This window comes from Lolium perenne, chromosome 7, assembly GCF_019359855.2.
Source record: "Lolium perenne isolate Kyuss_39 chromosome 7, Kyuss_2.0, whole genome shotgun sequence".
Lineage (NCBI taxonomy): Eukaryota > Viridiplantae > Streptophyta > Magnoliopsida > Poales > Poaceae > Lolium > Lolium perenne.
The window spans coordinates 72,174,632-72,181,357 of record NC_067250.2 but is presented as its reverse complement, the minus strand read 5'-3'; positions in this window follow the sequence as shown (position 1 = coordinate 72,181,357).

Below are 6,726 nucleotides of genomic sequence, written 5' to 3'. Positions count from 1 at the left end.
CACCCGCCGGCTAGTGAAGGCGCAGAGGAGGTCCGTCCCTGTAAGGCGGTCCCGCGTGACGCAGGTCCGCAGGAACTCCAGCAGCATGTTCACCTTGGCTGCTGGGTCAGTCGGCTTGGGGAAGTAGCTCCAATTCGTCTTGCAGGTAGAGCCGACGAGAACTCCGGCAGGTTGAGGAGGTCCCTGGCCAGGTTCTCGTTCTTCACGTAGAAGAATGTGGCCTACCACTTCTTCACCGATTCCACTATTGGGATCGTCGGGAAGGGCCCCTAGCGCAGGTACAATGAAGCCGCCCTGCACGCGCGCAGCTCGCTGTCGGTGGTCTGGGCGTTGATGTAGAAGAGCCGGCTCCAGAAGTCCACGTCCGGCCACAAGCCGACGTAGCCCTCGCAGAAGGCGACGTAGCATGACAGCATCACGTACACGTTCGCTGGCAGGTAGTGCGGCTGGAGGCCGAAGAACTCGAGGAAGGCGCGGAAGAAGGCGCTAGCCGGCAGGCCGAAACCGCGATCGAAGTGCGCGACGAAGACGACGCGCTCTCCGGGCTCCACCACCGGCACGGTCTCATCCCCCGGCAGCCGGGTCGCCACTCCCTCCGGGATGCGGTGAGTCCGATGGAGGCGCTGGATGTCCGCCACCGTGGTGTTGGCTCCCTCCCACGATCCGCTTTCATGCGCCATCTCCTCCGTCGATGGCGGTGAGGGCGGCGGCGACGTGGGCGGTGGTGAGATGCGGGGCGCCGAGCTGCGGCCTCTCGTGGCGCTGAAACCGGCTGCGCGGCGGCGGCGTGGCATGAGAAGGCTTCTCGGCGTCCGGATGCAATGTTCCGCCGGAAATCGCCGGAGAGATCGAGCGTGGCGCGAGGAAGTTGTAGAGGAGAAGAGAGAGGGGCGTGATGTCTACGGTTGCTTCTATTCTTGTAGACAGTGTTGGGCCTCCAAGAGCAGAGGTTTGTAGAACAGCAGCAAGTTTCCCTTAAGTGGATCACCAAGGTTTATCGAACTCAGGGAGGAAGAGGTCAAAGATATCCCTCTCATGCAACCCTGCAACCACAAAGCAAGAAGTCTCTTGTGTCCCCAACACACCTAATAGGTGCACTAGTTCGGCGAAAAGATAGTGAAATACAGGTGGTATGAATAAGTATGAGCAGTAGCAACGGCACCAGAAAAGTGCTTTGCTGTCCAGGACTGGCGTGTGGTTGATGGTGGTAATATTGCAGGCAGTAGAGATGCAGTAAAACAGTAAACAAGCAGCGATAGAAGTATTGGAAACAATGCCTAGGGATCATACTTTCACTAGTGGACACTCTCAACATTGATCACATAACAGAATAAATAGATAGATGCTAGACTCTACACCCTCTTGTTGGATGATGAACACCACTAACTGTGTAGGATTACACGAACCCTCAATGCCGGAGTTAACAAGCTCCACAATATTCGATGTTCATATTTAAATAACCTTAGAGTGCACAACAGATCAACATAACCAAACCAAGTACTAACATAGCATGCACACTGTCACCTTCACGCTACGAAAGGAGGAATAGATCACATCAAAACTATCATAGCAATAGTTAACTTCATAATCTACAAGAGATCACAATCATAGCCTAAGCCAAGTACTACACGATGCACACACTGTCACCATTACACCGTGCAGGAGAAATAAACTACTTTAATAACATCACTAGAGTAGCACACAGATATATTGTGATACAAAACACATTGCAATCATAAAGAGATATAAATAAGCACTTCACTATGCCATTCATAACAGTGAATAAGTATTCCGTGAAATATAGCCTAAGAGACCCACACGGTGCACACACTGTCACCTTTACACACGTGGGACAAGGAGTCTCCGGAGATCACATAAGTAAAACCCACTTGACTAGCATAATGACATCTAGATTACAAGCATCATCATATGAATCTCAATCATGTAAGGCAGCTCATGAGATTATTGTATTGAAGTACATAGGAGAGAGATTAACCACATAGCTACCGGTGCAGCCCTTAGCCTCGATGGAGAACTACTCCCTCCTCATGGGAGACAGCAACGGTGATGAAGATGGCGGTGGTGTCGATGGACGAGCCTTCCGGGGGCACTTCCCCGTCCCGGCGGAGTGCCGGAACAGAGACTCCTGTCCCCCAGATCTTGGCTTCGCGATGGCGGCGGCTCTGGAAGGTTTCTCGTACCGTGGCTTTTCCGTATCGAAGTTTTAGGTCAGGGACCTTTATATAGGCAAAGAGGCGGAGTCGGAGGGGCGACGAGGCCTAGTGTCTGGAGGGCCTGTGGCCCCTCTCTGGCGACTCTCGGGTGTTCTGGAAGCTTCGTCCAATTCTAAGACTCTGGGCGTTGATTTCGTCCAATTCCGAGAATATTTCCTTACTAGGATTTCTGAAACCAAAAACAGCAGAAAACAGGAACTGGCACTTCGGCATCTCGTCAATAGGTTAGTTCCGGAAAACGCATAATAATGACATAAAGTATGCATAAAACATGTAGATGTCATCAATAATGTGGCATGGAACATAAGAAATTATCGATACGTCGGAGACGTATCAGCATCCCCAAGCTTAGTTCCTGCTCGTACCGAGCAGGTAAACGATAACAAAGATAATTTCTGGAGTGACATGCCATCATAACCTTGATCATACTATTGTAAGCATATGTAATTAATGCAGCGATCCAAACAATGGTAAATGACATGAGTAAACAAATGAATCATAAAGCAAAGACTTTTCATGAATAGTACTTCAAGACAAGCATCAATAAGTCTTGCATAAGAGTTAACTCATAAAGCAATAATTCAAAGTAAAGGTATTGAAGCAACACAAAGGAAGATTAAGTTTCAGCGGTTGCTTTCAACTTGTAACATGTATATCTCATGGATATTGTCAATGTAAAGTAATATAACAAGTGCAATATGCAAGTATGTAGGAATCAATGCACAGTTCACACAAGTGTTTGCTTCTTAAGGTGGAGAGATAGGTGAACTGACTCAACATAAAAGTAAAAGAAAGGTCCTTCAAAGAGGAAAGCATCGATTGCTATATTTGTGCTAGAGCTTTGGTTTTGAAAACAAGAAACAATTTTGTCAACGGTAGTAATAAAGCATATGTGTTATGTAAATTATATCCTACAAGTTGCAAGCCTCATGCATAGTATACCAATAGTGCCCGCACCACGTCCTAATTAGCTTGGATTTACATGGATTATCATAGCATAGCACATGTTTCAACCAAGTGTCACAAATGGGTACCTCTATGCCGCCTGTACAAAGGTCTAAGGAGAAAGCTCGCATTGGATTTCTCGCTTTTGGTTATTCTCAACTTAGACATCCATACCGGGACAACATAGACAACAGATAATGGACTCCTCTTTAATGCATAAGCATTCAACAACAGATAATATTCTCATAAGAGATTGAGGTTTGTTGTCCAAACTGAAACTTCCACCATGGATCATGGCTTTAGTTAGCGGCCCAATGTTCTTCTCTAACAATATGCATACTCAAACCATTTGATCATGATAAATCACTCTTACTTCAGACAAGACGAACATGCATAGCAACTCTCATGATATTCAACAAAGAAATAGTTGATGGCATCCCCAGGAACATGGTTATCGCACAACAAGCAACTTAATAAGAGATAAAGTGCATAAGTACATATTCAATATCACAATAGTTTTTAAGCTATTTGTCCCATGAGCTATATATTGTAAAGGTGAAGAATGGAAATTTTAAAGGTAACACTCAAGCAATTTACTTTGGAATGGCGGAGAAATACCATGTAGTAGGTAGGTATGGTGGACACAAATGGCATAGTGGTTGGCTCAAGGATTTTGGATGCATGAGAAGTATTCCCTCTCGATACAAGGCTTAGGCTAGCAAGGTTTATTTGAAACAAACACAAGGATGAAGCGGTGCAGCAAAACTCACATAAAAGACATATTGTAAACATTATAAGACTCTACACCGTCTTCCTTGTTTTTCAAACTCAATACTAGAAATTATCTAGACCTTAGAGAGATCAATTATGCAAACCAAATTTTAGCATGCTCTATGTATTTCTTCATTAATAGGTGCAAAGTATATGATGCAAGAGCTTAAACATGAGCACAAAAATTGCCAAGTATCACATTATTCAAGATGTTATACCAATTACCACATATATCATTTTCCAATTCCAACCATATAACAATTTAACGAAGAAGAAACTTTCGCCATGAATACTATGAGTAAAGCCTAAGGACATATTTGTCCATATGCAACAGCGGAGCGTGTATCTCTCCCATACAATGAATGCTAGGATCCAACTTTATTCAAACAAAACAAAAACAAAAACAAACCAACGCTCCAAGCAAAGTACATAAGATGTGACGGAATAAAAATATAGTTTCAGGGGAGGAACCTGATAATGTTGTCGATGAAGAAGGGGATGCCTTGGGCATCCCCAAGCTTAGACGCTTGAGTCTTCTTGATATATGCAGGGGTGAACCACCGGGGCATCCCCAAGCTTAGAGCTTTCACTCTCTTTGATCATGTTGTATCATCCTCCTCTCTTGATCCTTGAAAACTTCCTCCACGCCAAACTCGAAACAACTCATTAGAGGGTTAGTGCACAATCAAAATTTACATATTCAGAGGTGAAACAATCATTCTTTACACTTCTGGACATTGCACAAAGCTACTGAAAGTCAATGGAATCGAAAAATCCATCAAGCATGGCAAAACATGCAATGCGAAATAAAAGGCAGAATCTGTCAAAACAGAACAGTTCGTAAAGACGTATTTTTAAGAGGCACCAGACTTGCTCAGATGAGAAAACTTAAAACTAATGAAAGTTGCGTACATATCTGAGGATCACTCACGTAAATTGGCATAATTTTCTGAGTTACCTACAGAAAATTAGACCCAGATTCGTGACAGCAAAGAAATCTGTTTCTGCGCAGTAATCCAAATCTAGTATCATCCTTCTATTAGAGACTTTACTTGGCACAACAATGCAATAAAACTAAAGATAAGGAGAGGTTGCTACAGTAGTAACAACTTCCAAGACACAAATATAAAACAAAAGTACTGTAGCAAAATAAACACATGGGTTATCTCCCAAGAAGTTCTTTCTTTATAGCCATTAAGATGGGCTCAGCAGTTTTAATGATGCACTCGCAAGAAATAAGAGTTGTAGCAAAAGAGAGCATCAAGAAGCAAATTCAAAACAAATTTAAGCCTAACATGCTTCCTATGAAAAGGAATCTTGTAAATAAACAAGTTATGTAGGCATAATGCAACAAGCATAGAGAGATAAAACAAGTGCAGCTTCAAGATTTTCAGCATATAGAGAGGTGTTTTAGTAACATGAAAATTCCTACAACCGTATTTTCCTCTCTCATAATAACTTTCAGTAGTGTCATGAGCAAACTCAACAATATAACTATCACATAAAGCATTCTTATCATGAGTCTCATGCATAAAAGTATCATTACTCTCCACATAAGCATAATCAATTTTATTAATTGTAGTGGGAGCAAATTCAACATAGTAGCTATCATCAAATATAGGAGGCATATTGTAATCATAATCAAATTTATCCTCCATAGTAGGTGGCACTAAAAGACTACTATCATTATAATCATCATAAATAGGAGGCAAAGTATCATCAAAGTAAATTTTCTCTTCAATGCTTGGGGGACTAAAAATATCATGCTCATCAAAACCAGCTTCCCCAAGCTTAGATTCTTCCATATCATTAGCAACAATGGTGTTCAGAGCGTTCATACTAATATGTTCCATGGGTTTTTTAATTTCCGCATCAAACCATCCATGTCTTAAATCAGGAAATAGAATAAGAAGCTCATTGTTGTCCATTATGCCTAACTAGTGTAAACAAGAAACAAAAAGATGCAATTGCAGGATCTAAAGGAAATAGCTTCGCGCAATCACAGCGGTACCAGAAAAGTGTTTGGTTACCTGGGACTAGAGTGTGAGTGCCTTTTACCTTTCCTCCCCGGCAACGGCGCCAGAAAAGTGCTTGATGTCTACGGTTGCTTCTATTCTTGTAGACAGTGTTGGGCCTCCAAGAGCAGAGGTTTGTAGAACAGCAGCAAGTTTCCCTTAAGTGGATCACCCAAGGTTTATCGAACTCAGGGAGGAAGAGGTCAAAGATATCCCTCTCATGCAACCCTGCAACCACAAAGCAAGAAGTCTCTTGTGTCCCCAACACACCTAATAGGTGCACTAGTTCGGCGAAGAGATAGTGAAATACAGGTGGTATGAATAAGTATGAGCAGTAGCAACGGCACCAGAAAAGTGCTTTGCTGTCCAGGACTGGCGTGTGGTTGAGGGTGGTAATATTGCAGGCAGTAGAGATGCAGTAAAACAGTAAACAAGCAGCGATAGCAGTATCGGAAACAAGGCCTAGGGATCATACTTTCACTAGTGGACACTCTCAACATTGATCACATAACAGAATAAATAGATAGATGCTAGACTCTACACCCTCTTGTTGGATGATGAACACCACTAACTGTGTAGGATTACACGAACCCTCAATGCCGGAGTTAACAAGCTCCACAATATTCGATGTTCATATTTAAATAACCTTAGAGTGCACAACAGATCAACATAACCAAACCAAGTACTAACATAGCATGCACACTGTCACCTTCACGCTACGAAAGGAGGAATAGATCACATCAAAACTATCATAGCAATAG